This window comes from Geotrypetes seraphini, chromosome 8 (genome assembly GCF_902459505.1).
Source record: "Geotrypetes seraphini chromosome 8, aGeoSer1.1, whole genome shotgun sequence".
Lineage (NCBI taxonomy): Eukaryota > Metazoa > Chordata > Amphibia > Gymnophiona > Dermophiidae > Geotrypetes > Geotrypetes seraphini.
Genome location: NC_047091.1, coordinates 61221393 through 61234514, shown reverse-complemented (window position 1 = coordinate 61234514; position 13122 = coordinate 61221393). Strand labels below are relative to the sequence as shown.

The 13122-nt window shown below is 41.8% G+C and overlaps 1 protein-coding gene across 1 annotated transcript in view; it reads right to left on the bottom strand.

The window, feature by feature from the left end:
• The window catches only part of SLC8A2 (solute carrier family 8 member A2), a 298636-nt gene that overhangs the window by 1025 nt on the left and 284489 nt on the right, over nt 1-13122 (bottom strand). The gene's annotated exons all lie outside the window — the stretch shown is intronic.

Below are 13122 nucleotides of genomic sequence, written 5' to 3'. Positions count from 1 at the left end.
GGGATGGGTGGAACTGGAAGGGCCTGGGAGCGGGTATAGGGGGTCTGGATTTTACTGACGTAAAATCTGGTAACCCTAACCTTTACTCTCCCCCTCACGTGAACCAGCAACTCCCCTCCAGTGCACTTCAGTTTCTGGGCGGCAGCAGCAAACATGCATCTGCTACTTGTGCCAACCTCACAGGCTTCCTCTGTTGTGTCCCGCCAGAGAGAAAACAGGAAGTGACATCAGCCAGCGTGCAGTGCAGCAGAGGGGAAGTCTGTGGGGCTGGCAAAGGAAGCAAATACACGCCACTAACTCCTGCCTGCAAAGGTGATGAGGTTCAAGAAGAGGGAGGTTGAGAGAAAGGGGGGAGTTGCCGGGCTATGGGCTGGTGAGTGGGGGGCAAATGCTCCCATGTGTGGAAGAGATGGGAGAAAGGCAGCCACTGCTAAATTGTCTTGGGTGGACCTGGGCCACTATTCCCTCCAAGTTGAGCAGGAATCCTTCACCTACAGTCCTACCAGTGGGAGGTGCTGTTTCACTATCCCAATAGTGAGGGACAGTAAAGCTGTCTGACCTTAGTGACTGAAATATTGAAGCCCAACCCCCACTGGTAGCAATGCAACTGGAGGACTCCTGCTCAGCTTAGAGAGATCCGTAGCTTGGGCCCACCCAAAACTACACTACTGCACCTATACAGAATTCTATATGGAGACTAGGAAGCAGTACTATCTGCACTGTTGCTTTTCTTCTCCTTTTTTCTCCTCCCACAGCACACACAATTGAAGTTAGCTGTGTGGGGCCTTTCCCACAGCCTGTCCCTTTCGCTGTCTCCCTGCTGCTCCTTACTGCAGGTGTGTTGAATTAAGAGTGCTGCACAGAACAGACTCTTTCCGCTATATTCTGGCCTTCAGCTTTTGCTACCCCTTCTGTGACACCCCCTCTACAGCTCCTTCTCCCCATAGCACTCACTCCCTGCAGAACCCCCCCCCCCCCCTGAGCCAGAACAGGCCCCAAGCTTGCAGCCCACTCCTATTCCCCCCCTTCAGACACTAATTTGCATAAGTGGAAGAGGAGGCTGAGCTCAATGTTTCAGCTTGCACAGTGTATGGCAGACATGGGCAACTCCGGTCCTTGAGGGCCGAAATCCAATCGGGTTTTCAGGATTTCACCAATGAATATGCATTGAAAGCAGTGCATGCAAATCGATCTCATGCATATTCATTGGGGAAATCCTGAAAACCTGGTTGGATTCTGGCTCTTGAGGACTGGAGTTGCCCATGTCTGGTATATGGCAATGAGGCCTTGGCAAATATGAACATTTTAATGGAGTTTTACAGAGCCAGACCTTTGCCTGCACTCAACCATATCAAAACTTATCAAACTGACAAGACACACTGAGAACTTAAAAAATGCAAACAAACCATAACCTTATCTTAAGTATTGCATAAACAACTGTGAACAACAAGTACCGTGTTTCCCCCAAAATAAGCCTTAGTCTCTGGATTCGCCGGAGCAGCACTTCTCCCTTCCCCCCACTCCGCTCCCGCCTCCGCCGTGCAGCCGAACCCCTGCTGACCTTCCCATCTTTTCACCTCTCCCTCCCGTCCAAACCCCACCGACCCTCCGACCACGAGACCTACAAAGAGCACTGTCGGCAGCACTCTAAACAGGCTGCTTTGCGGCCTTCTCCCGCTGGGACATTCCCTCTGCTGCATCACTGATAATGTCATCAGCAATGCAGCACATGGAAGGCCCCAGCGACATTGCTCTTTACAGGAAGGTATGTAGGTCTTGCGGTTGGCAGGGTTCATATGGGAGGGAGAGATGGAAGGATAGGAGGGTCAGCGGGGGATCAGCTGCATGGCGGAGGTGGGGGGTGCTGCTCAAGGGTTCTGCTGCACGAGGGATGGAAGGGAGGGAGGGAGGGATAGAAAGATCCTGTGCACAGTGTAAGGGGTTCTGCTGCACAGGGGGATGGGAGGGAGGGAGGAATAGAAAGAAGCTGCAGAGGGAAGGCACAAGGGGATGGGTGAGAGGGGAGAAAGATGTAGCACATGTGGGGGAAAGAAAGGAAAGAGGAAGAATTGGGGTGAAGGAGAGAAAGGGAGAGATGATCATTGTACATGAAAAAAATAAGACATATCCCGAAAATAAGCCCTAGTGCATTTTTTGGGCCCAAAATTAAAACACTGTCTTATTTTCAGGGAAACAGGGTAGGACTTCTATAAATCACATGATCAGAAACTCAAATCAATGCTCACGCTATTAATTCATATACACTGTGTCCTATACTATCACAATCAGCAGCTCATTAGCAGCTCTTTGTCTGTTTGGTTTTCAGGCTTGAATCACACAAGTCATCCCTCTGATGTCATGTCATCATCCTGTGCCAGACCCTGTGCCGTGAACATGTTAAAGACCATCATCCTAGAAGCAGTTTTAAAGAGATTGTGAAGGTGTCTAAAGGAAATTGCTATATCATCTTAATAAACACCTTACAGAACACACAACATGGCAGGGAGGGGAAGACTCAGTAAAGGCAGAGAAAGGCCTAGATAGGGAAAAAAAAACCCTTAACACAGCTCAGTCAGGGAGGCCCAGAGTAGTTTGGAGAAGCTCTCCAGCACATGCCTTCACTGCACTGTAAGCAGCAGAAGCTCCACTCAGGTCAAGTTTTTCTTGGAATCCTGCAATTTGGAAGACAAGAGCTTTAACTCTGTGGACCCAGGCCAGTCAAGCTGTTTGTGCTGCCTTTTGAGAGACTCTAGTGCAGTGGTTCCCAAACCTGTCCTGGAGGACCACCAGCCAGTTGGGTTTTCAGGATAGCCCTAATAAATATGCATGGAGCAGATTTGCATGCCTGTCACCTCCATCATATGCATATTCATTATATGCCTGTCGCCTCTCTCATGCATATTCATTAAGGTTATCATGAAAACCTGACTGGCTGGTGGTCCTCCAGGACAGAGTTGCGAACCATTGGTCTAGGGCAGGGGTAGGCAATTCTGGTCCTCGGAGCCAGGTCAAGTTTTCAGGATATCTATAATGAATATGTATGAGATGGATTTGCATGCACTGCCTCCTTGAGATGCAAATCTATCTCATGCATATTTATTGTGGATATCCTGAAAACCTGACCTGGCTCCGGCTCTCAGGGACCGGAATTGACTTCCCCTGGTCTAGGGCACACCACAGCCCTGTAGGATCAGGCCATGGGAGAGAATTCTTGATTCCAAGGATTGGCCTTTGTTTTGTAATTTTCCTCACCTGTGAAAGGAACAGGCCACCCCTTTCCCCTGCTCATTAATAAACTGTTTTACTTCTCGCTGTGTGGCTGTGTTTATCAAGGCTCCAGGCCCGCTCTCACTCACGCTGCTACAAAGACCATAAGGTGATTTGTTCCACCATTAGTGAGTGATTTAATGGCAGTGCTGAATGTTGCCATGAGAAGAATCCTCAGTTTGATTGCTAGGTCAGATTTTACCCAGCAGAGGGAGGTGTTATGGTTATTAACAAGGGCACCACCTGCTGGCTGGATTTAGTTTCCATGATACAGAATTCTGGAAGCAGTAATAATAATAACAGTTGATATACTGCAAGGTCATAAAGTTCTATGTGGTTTACAATAGTTAAAAATACAACAAATTGAATAAAACTAAAAAGGTAAAAGCCAATAAATTAAAAAACCCTAAAAAGATCTGATTATTGCATGATAAAATTCTACAAATAAACTACCCAAGTACAGTACTTCAAAAATAGATATGTTTTTAGATGTCTCCTAAATTCCCCATAAGTATCAGTAAGTAGAAACAATTGTTCTACATCTTTGCCCCATAATGCTGCCTGATATGAAAAAAGATATTGATGATGTTTTTTAAGTTTACATCCTCTAACCGGTGGAAAAACAAAATTCAGGTGTGAGCTTCTCTTAGGTTTGTTGGTTGCAAAAGAGAAAAGCTAAGTTATGTATTTAGGAGCTAAACCAAATAAAACCTTAAAACAAAAACAACCAAACTTAAACTTCACACGCGCCTCCATTGGCAGCCAGTGCAGCACTCGATAGGAAGGTGTTACATGATCGTATTTCTTCAACCTGAAAATTAACCTGACTGCCGCATTTTGCACCATTCGCAATCGTTGCATATTCTTCTAAGAAATTGCTGAGTAGGCAATATTGCAGTAATCGAGTTGACTTAATATAAGAGATTGTACCAAAGTTCTAAATGATGAAACATCAAAATACGCTCTAATGGACCGAAGCTTCCAAAGAGTAAAGAAACCCTTTCTAACCAAAGAGTCCATCTGGTCCTTCATAGTCAAACCCTGGTCCAGTATTATACCCAGAACCTTCATAATAGATTGAATAGGACAGCTAAGTTTATTGATACACACTGATGTTTTAGTATCAAACGGGTGAGGTGAAGCTACAAAAAATTTCATTTTTTCTGAATTAAGCTTTAGTCTAAATTCAGTCATCCATTGCTCCATCAAATTTAACACTTCTGTTGTCTTAGGAATGACTTCAGAGAGAGAGGTAACAAATGGAATAATGATCGTAAAATCATCTGCGTAACTAAATAACTTTATCCCCAGCTGGGACAATTGCACACCTAATGATGACATATAAACATTACAAAGCAATGGGGATAATGCGGAATGCCAGATGAATTAGTCCAAGTACCAGAAAGATCATAATTAAAACGTACTTGATAGGTGCAAAACACAAGAAAACCCCCAAACCAGTCCAACACCTCTCCTCTGATGCCAATAGCATCCAAGCATTGTAACAATTTCTCATGGTCCACTAAATCAAAGTAGTGGCTCAAGGCTCCTGGCCTCTGGTCCATTACTATAATGATCAAGCGAAGAAGGGTGGAAGGATATATATATATATTTTTTTTTTAAATAAGGGGGAAAATCCCACAGAGTTGTAAATCAGTGCCTATGGCCTGATTCTGACTAACAAAATTCTCAGCTGGAGAGTCTTAGATAGTTTGCTTATACAAAGTATTTATACTCTTACAGACCTCAGCACTGGCACCCCTAATCGTCATTGGTCTCTTATAGTGATAATTTTTTCTTATATAAATATTTTAAATAATTCAATAAATATACTCATCTTCTGCTACGTGGGTGGGGGTAAGCACTCCGACGTAGACCTACGTTTCGCCCCTAAGGGCTGTATCAAGGAAATCCCCCCTGAACAGGTAGGTCGGCTGAACGCGGCCAAAGTTTCCCTTAGGGGCGAAACGTAGGTCTACGTCGGAGTGCTTACCCCCGCCCTCATAGCAGAAGATGAGTATATTTATTGAATTATTTAAAATATTTAAAAATATTTAAAATATTTATATAAGAAAAAATTATCACTATATGAGACCAATGACGATAAGGGGTGCCAGTGCTCTGTATGTTCTAAAAGTTTAGTGGCATACAGATGGTACCACTGAGGTCTGTAAGAGTATAAATACTTTGTATAAGCAAACTATCTAAGACTCTCCAGCTGAGAATTTTGTTGGTTTGATTAAGTGGAGGTCTGAAGATTGATTAGAGCCAATTATTGGACTTGTACTGATTCTGACTAAGCTAAAAGAAAGAAGAAAAAGGAGAAACCACTGAGGGCAGCTACTGAGGGCAGAAACTTTTGTGTTCTGAAACAAGAACGGGCATTGGTATTGCTCGGTCTTCACTACCACGCTGAATAATGGGTGATGTTTGTCTTGGGGGGCGGCCTATATTTAGACACCCTAAGGGCACCCACGTGGCATCTGTTCTGTAAAGGAAAATAGATACTTTTATAGATTACCAGTTAGGTGCAAGCATGTATACCAGCAAAGCTGCCAAGTTTCCTCATTCCAGGCTGGAGATTTTGGGACAGTCCTGGTTTTATATATTTATTTTATTTTAAAACACCTTTATCCCGTATGTCCAAACCATCTATGCGGGTTACATAAGTACATACACAGATCAATAAACAAACATAAAACAGCACAATTTCTTTAAAAATTGTTAAAATCGTATTTAAAAAGAACAAAAACTAATGATTTAACAGCTTAATCGAACAACTGAGCTCACATCCCAAAGCAGTATGGGATTTGTAGTGCTTGATCCTGCCCATTGAAATCAATGCTGCAAATCCAATAATGCACTAGGATGGTCCAAAATCCCAAACTGTCCCAAAATCTCTAGCCTGGAACTAGATAACTTGACGTCTGTGGCAGAAGTGTTTGCGTCCAAATGGAAGAGATGCATGGGTGATTTATAGTAGAGAATGACACGGTGACAAATTCATCACCATTCCCATATCATTTGTAAGGAGAGAGGGAAGAAACAGAGCCACTGACCCTCAAACCTTACATTGAAGAATGCTGGTTTAGAAGGACTGAGGTTGAGATAGATACTAAAGAATGACAGTCTCTGGTATTCAGAGCAGATATTGTGTTGTCATAATGCCTCATTCTACAAATGCCTAAGAGCCAACCTCATCAGTGATGTCACAATGGGTTCATTATCCTATACTTTGCTCACATAAGAATCAGAGTATGAATAGACAGAGCCACTGATCCTCAAGCCTTGCATTGAAGAATGCTGATGCCGAGGGACTGAGGTTGAGATAGACACTAAAGAATAACATGGGATGGTTTCCTGTGGTTATCCACGGGAACGGGAACAGTGATGAATTTTGTCACCGCGTCATTCTCTAATTTATAATATTGTATACGTTGCATGCATGTGAGTCCCACCTAGACACCTGATGGGTCAAATGGGAGATTATGTCAAGAAATTGTTGTCTGGATGGGAACATCTGGAAGAAGTAGGAAAGCAGTAGGCAAAACTGTTGTAAGGGCAACAAACCATTTTGTAAGGAAAGTAAATAAAAGTAAGAGGAAAAGATGGCCACTTTGGTTCTCAAAAGTAGTAGCTGAGAAGGTAAAGAAAAAGAGGTTAGCTTTCATAAATTACAAAAGATTGAAGAGGAAGGCAGCCAAAAATATCTGGAAAAGTTAAGAAAGGCTGGTTGAGTAGTCAGGAATGCAAAGATGCAAATGGAAGAAAATATGGCTGACACTGTAAAACGGGAGAACAAGATATTTTTTTAAATATACAGTAACTACCTGCTCCTTATTTGCTGAACAAGTAAAAGAAAAGCAGGGTAGGAACCTTGATAGGTACTGCTCTTTCTACCCACAGGTTGAAAAAACTCTTTCAGATACAGTAATGGCTATAAAAACATTGTACCTACAAAGCTGGTGCTGCTCCTGTTACAGCTTCTGCCTCAGTGCAGACCGATGGCTTGATACATGGTCAGGATCTGGTTTTATGTACAAGTTGTATGCATGTTGAATCCCTCATGAAAGAAGTACAAGAACTAAGAGATGAGGTGGCAAGACTAAGAGATATCTGTGAAAAACAGAAATCCATCCCAGATATGCATTTTGAAGCATCAGGGATCTCCAGCAAAGGGGGCTGGAGACATTATGCTAAAAAAGGATGGCTGGATGCAAATCACCAGACCCTGCAAAGTGAACCTCACTACTCCATCTTCTGTTGAATTGAAGAACAGATTTGCAGCCCTAGAGGTAGAAGATATAATAATATCTCAAGAACAGAAGAAAATGGAGCTCACAAGTCTCAAAGCTGCTGGAGCAGTAGCCAATAAGAGGCGTAAGGTAGTGGTGGTTGGTAATTCCTTTCTGAGAGATACGGAAGTGCCTATCTGCTGACCGGAAATAATGTCAAGAGAGGTGTGCTGTCTGCCTGGTGCAAAGATTCAAGATGTAACATAACATTTGCCGAGACTCATCAAGCCTAAAGAAAATTATCCTATGCTGCTTATCCATGTTGGCACAAAGTATACTGCTAGGCATCCCACTGAACATATCAAGAGTGACTTCATAGCCCTGGGGCAAAGGGTAAAGCAATTAGGTGCACAGACTGTGTTCTCGTCGATCCTTCCTGTCTTAGGTAAAGGATAAATAAGAGAAACTTTCATCATGGAGCTGAATTCTTGGCTGCGTAGATGGTGAAGATGTAAACGCTTTGGATTCCTAGACCATGGAATGATTTTCCTAGACCTGCTCAGCAGAGATAGTGTCCATCTATCCAAGAAGGGACGAAGTGTCTTCAGTAACAGATTGGCTAATGTACTGAAGAGGGCTTTAAACTACAATTACTGGGGATCTAATCTAATCTACTCTTCAATTTATATACCGGATCATTTCCCTAAGGAGCTCGATTCGGTTTACAGTTCATTAAAAAGGGGATAACATACTAATAGGCCATATAGAAAGGATACTATTAGTTAAGATTAGATAGATGTTAAAGGGTTAAAAATAAGATATACTTAATTACTGTTCGTCAGCTAATAATCTTGGATAACTATTGTGTGAACAACCAAGTTTTAAATTTTTTTTCGAAATTGATGTAGTTGACCTAACAGTCTTAAAGAATCTGGAAGTCTTTTCCAAATTTCCACCAATTTAAATGCCATAGATTTACTGAGCTTCCCAGCACATTTAAGTCCTTTAGAAGATGGAAATGATAATTTATAGATTGTTGAAATCCTTGAATGGAAAGATCTAATAGCATTCCAACAAAGAGGGACTGAAGGATCAAATATTCCATAAAGGAATTTTAAAACAACACATGCACACTTGAACTATATCCTATGATGAACCGGAAGCCAATGAAGTTTTCTCAACAATGGGGATACGTGATCATGCTTTTTCTTTCCAAAAATAAGTTTAGCTGCAGTATACCGTATCAACTGAAGTCGATCTAAACTACCCTGTTTAATACCCAAATAAACAGAGTTACAATAGTCCAATTGAGCAAGTACAGTAGACTGTACCAATAGTGAGTAATTTCCTGATAGTGTAAAATGTCTCGAGGTAATTAATAACTCTCAGAAATATAAGACATCAAATACCGTTATTGAAACGAGACAAAAGAGCAATAGCTGGAAAGCATTTTATACCAATATCCGTAGTATGGGTAACACAATTCCAGATCTAGAAGCTCTAATACTTGAAGCTGAATTGGATTTAGTGGTAGTAACAGAGACGTGGTTCACGAAGAACCACAATTGGGATGTAGTTGTACCTGGCTATAATCTATTCAGGAGGGATAGAGTAGATAAAAAGGGTGGAGGTTTGGCGTTATATGTTAAGGATAATATTAAAGTGTCAGAATTGCAAGATATAGTGGATAAAGAAGAAGCACTGTGGGTTAATCTCAAAAGAGGGAATGGAAAATATATTTACATTGGTGTAATATATAGATTTTCTTCACAGTCAGAAGAAATGGACAAGGATTAAATTAAAGACGTTCACAAGATAGCTAGAAAAGGGCAATACACTTCTCCCTCCGTATTCGCAGTTTCAGCAATTGCGGTTTCGATTATTCACGGTTTTTAGCTTGCTGGCTCCTCCCCCCAAAGTACATCAGCTTGCATAGAGAAATCGCTAATTCCAAGCGTTTACAGAGAAAATCACTGATTCCCATCACTTTCTTCACCGTGTTTTGCCTCTCCTTCAGGAACTAGTCAGGTCTTCCACCTTGTTATTTGCGGTTTCACCATATTTATGATGGTTTTTAATAGAAAACAGTAAATAACATGAAAAAGTTATTTGCAGTTCTGTTAATCCCCTATCACAGCGAATACGGAGGGAGAAGTGTACTATTGATAAGTGATTTGAATGTGCCTGATGTTGATTGGACCGTCCCTGCTACGGGGTAGTCTAGAAGCAGAGAGATCTTGGATTCGTTAAAGGAAGAATCGTTCCAGCAATAAGTAACAGAACTCATGCAGGATAGGTCTATTCTGGACTTGGTGCTTACAAATGGGGAAAGTGTTCCTGAGGTTATGGTGGGTGATCATTTGGCATCTAGTGATCACAGAATGGTGAGGTTCATTATTAAAATGAGGGACGAAAGGACTTGCTCAAATTTGAAGGTTCTAAACTTCAAAAGAACTAACTTTGTCAAGATGGTGGAATACCACAAGGATAATTAGTTGGATGGAAACAGTTAAGAATGTACATAAAGGTAAAAGGAAAAGAAGGCTGAGAGAGGGAAGGGAAAGTCCTGTAAGCTCAGGTGAAGACCCCCGAGAATCTCCCTGTCACAGCCAGTACAGCTAAGACCTAAAATGGCTGCTGAAAAAGCAAATGGACTCTCTGACTAGAAATTGCCAGCTCTGAAAGGAGCCGTGAACTCTGAAAGACACTTCTGCTTTTTTCCTAGAAACAAAAGACGTAGTTATAGAGAAAAATAATTCTGATGAAAAACATAAGCAACATGATAACTTTCACTAGAGGAAAGACGAACCTCGGACATAAGTATAGAAGAAGGCTAACCACAGAGCTGGAAAACCGTTAGGTCCAGGTGCGCGAGGGAGGTTCTTGATATATTAAGAGAACATTTACGGGGAAGTGAGGGAGAAGATTATGAGGAAAGGCGTGGCACAGAATCACTCAATTTATGTTAACCATAGCTTAATATATGAGATAATGAATATGATTAACCAATGAAAGTGTGAAATGTAACATGCACCAACGTGGGCCAGAGCTGTCAGAATCATATAAAAGAAAGCTCCCTGGACCATAGTTTCAGAACTCATCGGAAGTTCTCCATCAGCCTGGCCAGTCTGATGTATGCTCTATCACTCTGTATACTGTGTGATTTGTTCCTGTAAGCTATTACTATTTGATTATTAAAGCTCATATTATTTGATCAGCATAAAGAGGGTTGAGTGGTCTATCTGTGAAGGCCTAGGGTCTTCAAGGCTACTTTGGTTCTCAAATGCAGTAGCTGAAAAGGTGAGAGAAGAAAAGGTTAGCCTTCATAAATTACTTCGCAGAAAGAGGAAAACAGACAAAAATATGTGGAAAAGCTACAAGAAACAAGAAAAACCTGTCAGAAAAGCAAAGATGCAAATGGAAGAAAAGATAGCCGATATGGTAAAATTGGAGGACATAATGTATTTTAGATATACAAGTGATAGGAAGAAGTATCAAAATGGCATGATGAGGCTCAAGGGTGAAGTGGACAAATATGCAGAAACAGATAAGGATAAGGCTGACCTGCTTAACAATTATTTCTGTTCTGTGTTCATGGATGAAAAACCAGGGGTAGGACCGCAGAAAACAGATGCAAATGGGAATAGAAGTGTAGTAGATCCTGAAAGATTCTCAGAAGACTGTATTTGTGAGGAGCTAGCTAAATTAAAAATAGACAAGGCAATGAGGCCTGATGGGATACATCCCAAGGTACTCAAGGAACTCAGAGAGAATCTGGCAGCTTCGTTGTCTCATCTTTTCAATGCTTCCTTAGAGTTTGGTGTGGTCCCAGAGGACTGGTGAAGAGCGGATGTGGTCCCTATGCACAAGTGTGGATATATGGAGGAGGTTGGGGATTACAGGCCGGTTAGTCTGACCTCGGTAGTAAGAAAACTAATGGAAATGCTTCTTAAGCAGAGAATAGTGAAATTTCTAAAATCGAATGGACTGCAGAACCCGAGGCAACATGGTTTTATGAGAGGCTGGTATTGTCAGATGAATCTGATTGATTTCTTTGACTGGGTGACCAAACAATTGGATATGGGAGGGGTGCTAGATGTAGTGTACTTGAACTTTAGCAAAATTTTGACCTGGTGCCGCATAGGAAATTGATAAATAAACTGAATGCATGTGGTATAGACCCTAAAGTGACAAACTGGATTAAAAGCTGGTTAAGTGGAAGGAGACAAAGGGTAGTGGTAAATGGAGTTTGCTCGGAGGAAAAAGATGTTGCTAGTGGAGTGCCGCAGGGATCTATCCTTGGGCCGGCTCTATTTAACATCTTTGTGAGTGATATTGCAGAAGGACTGTCTGGCAAAGCTTGCCTTTTTGCAGATGATATCAAGCTCTGTAATAGGGTACACATCCCGGAGGGTGTGGATAACATGAGGAGGAATATGGTGAAACTGGAAGCATGGTCAAGCAACCGGCATCTAAGATTTAATGCTAAAAAATGCAGTTATGCATTTGGGCTGCAAAAATTCAGAAGAAAGGTATAGGAGGCAAGGAACTTTTGTGTGCGGAAGAAGAATGAGACTTGTGGGTGATTGTGTCTGATAATCTCAAGGTGGCAAAACAGGAAGATAATGTGATGGTCAAAGCCAGGAAGATGCTTGGGTGCATAAAGAGAGGAATGGCCAGTAGGAAAAGGGAGGTGATAATGCCACTATATAAGTCTTTGGAGAGGCCCCATTTGGAATACTGTGTATAATTTTGGAGACTGTACCTTCAAAAAGATATAAATAGAATGGAGTCAGTCCAGAGGGCTGCTACAAAGTTGGTTAGTGGCCTTTATCATAAATCATATGGGGACAGACTTAGAGAACATAGTATATATACTTTAGAGGAAAGACAGGAGAGAGGGGATATGATAGAGACGTTTAAATATCTTTAATGTACAGGAGGGGAGTCTTTTTCAAATTAAGGAAAATTCTGGAAGGAGAGGGCATAGGATGAAGTAAAGAGGTGATAGGCTTAGGAGTAATGTAAGAAAATACTTCTTTACAGGAAAGGTGGCAGATGCGTGAAATGGTGGACGTGGAGGTGGTGGAGAAGACTATTTCTGAATTCAAGATAACATGGGATAGGCATGTGGGATCTCTTAGGGAGAAGAGAAGATAATGGATGGTAGGGAAGGGCAGACTGGATGGGCCTATCAGCCTTTATCTGCCTTATTGTTTCTAGTATTAGTGATAGGAAGAAATGCAAAAGTGGCATTGTGAGACTCAAATGTGAAGGGGAGAACTATGTAGAAGCTGATAAAGATAAGGCTGAATTGCTTAACAAATATTTCACAGCTGAAGCGCAGGGAGAACTTACCACAGAAGAGAAACATAAATAGGGATGGAGGTGTGGTAGACCCTGATTGATTTTCAGAGGATTGTGTTCATGAGGAGCTAGCTAAACTAAAGGTGGACAAAGCAATGGGCCCAGATGGTAGTGGAGGAAACTACAAGTAAGTCTGACTTCTGTGGTAAGTAAATTAATGGAAATGCTTTTAAAATAGAGAATAGTGATGTTACTGGAATCTAGTGGATTACAGGATCTGAAGCAACATGGATTCACTAGAGCACTGTTCGTC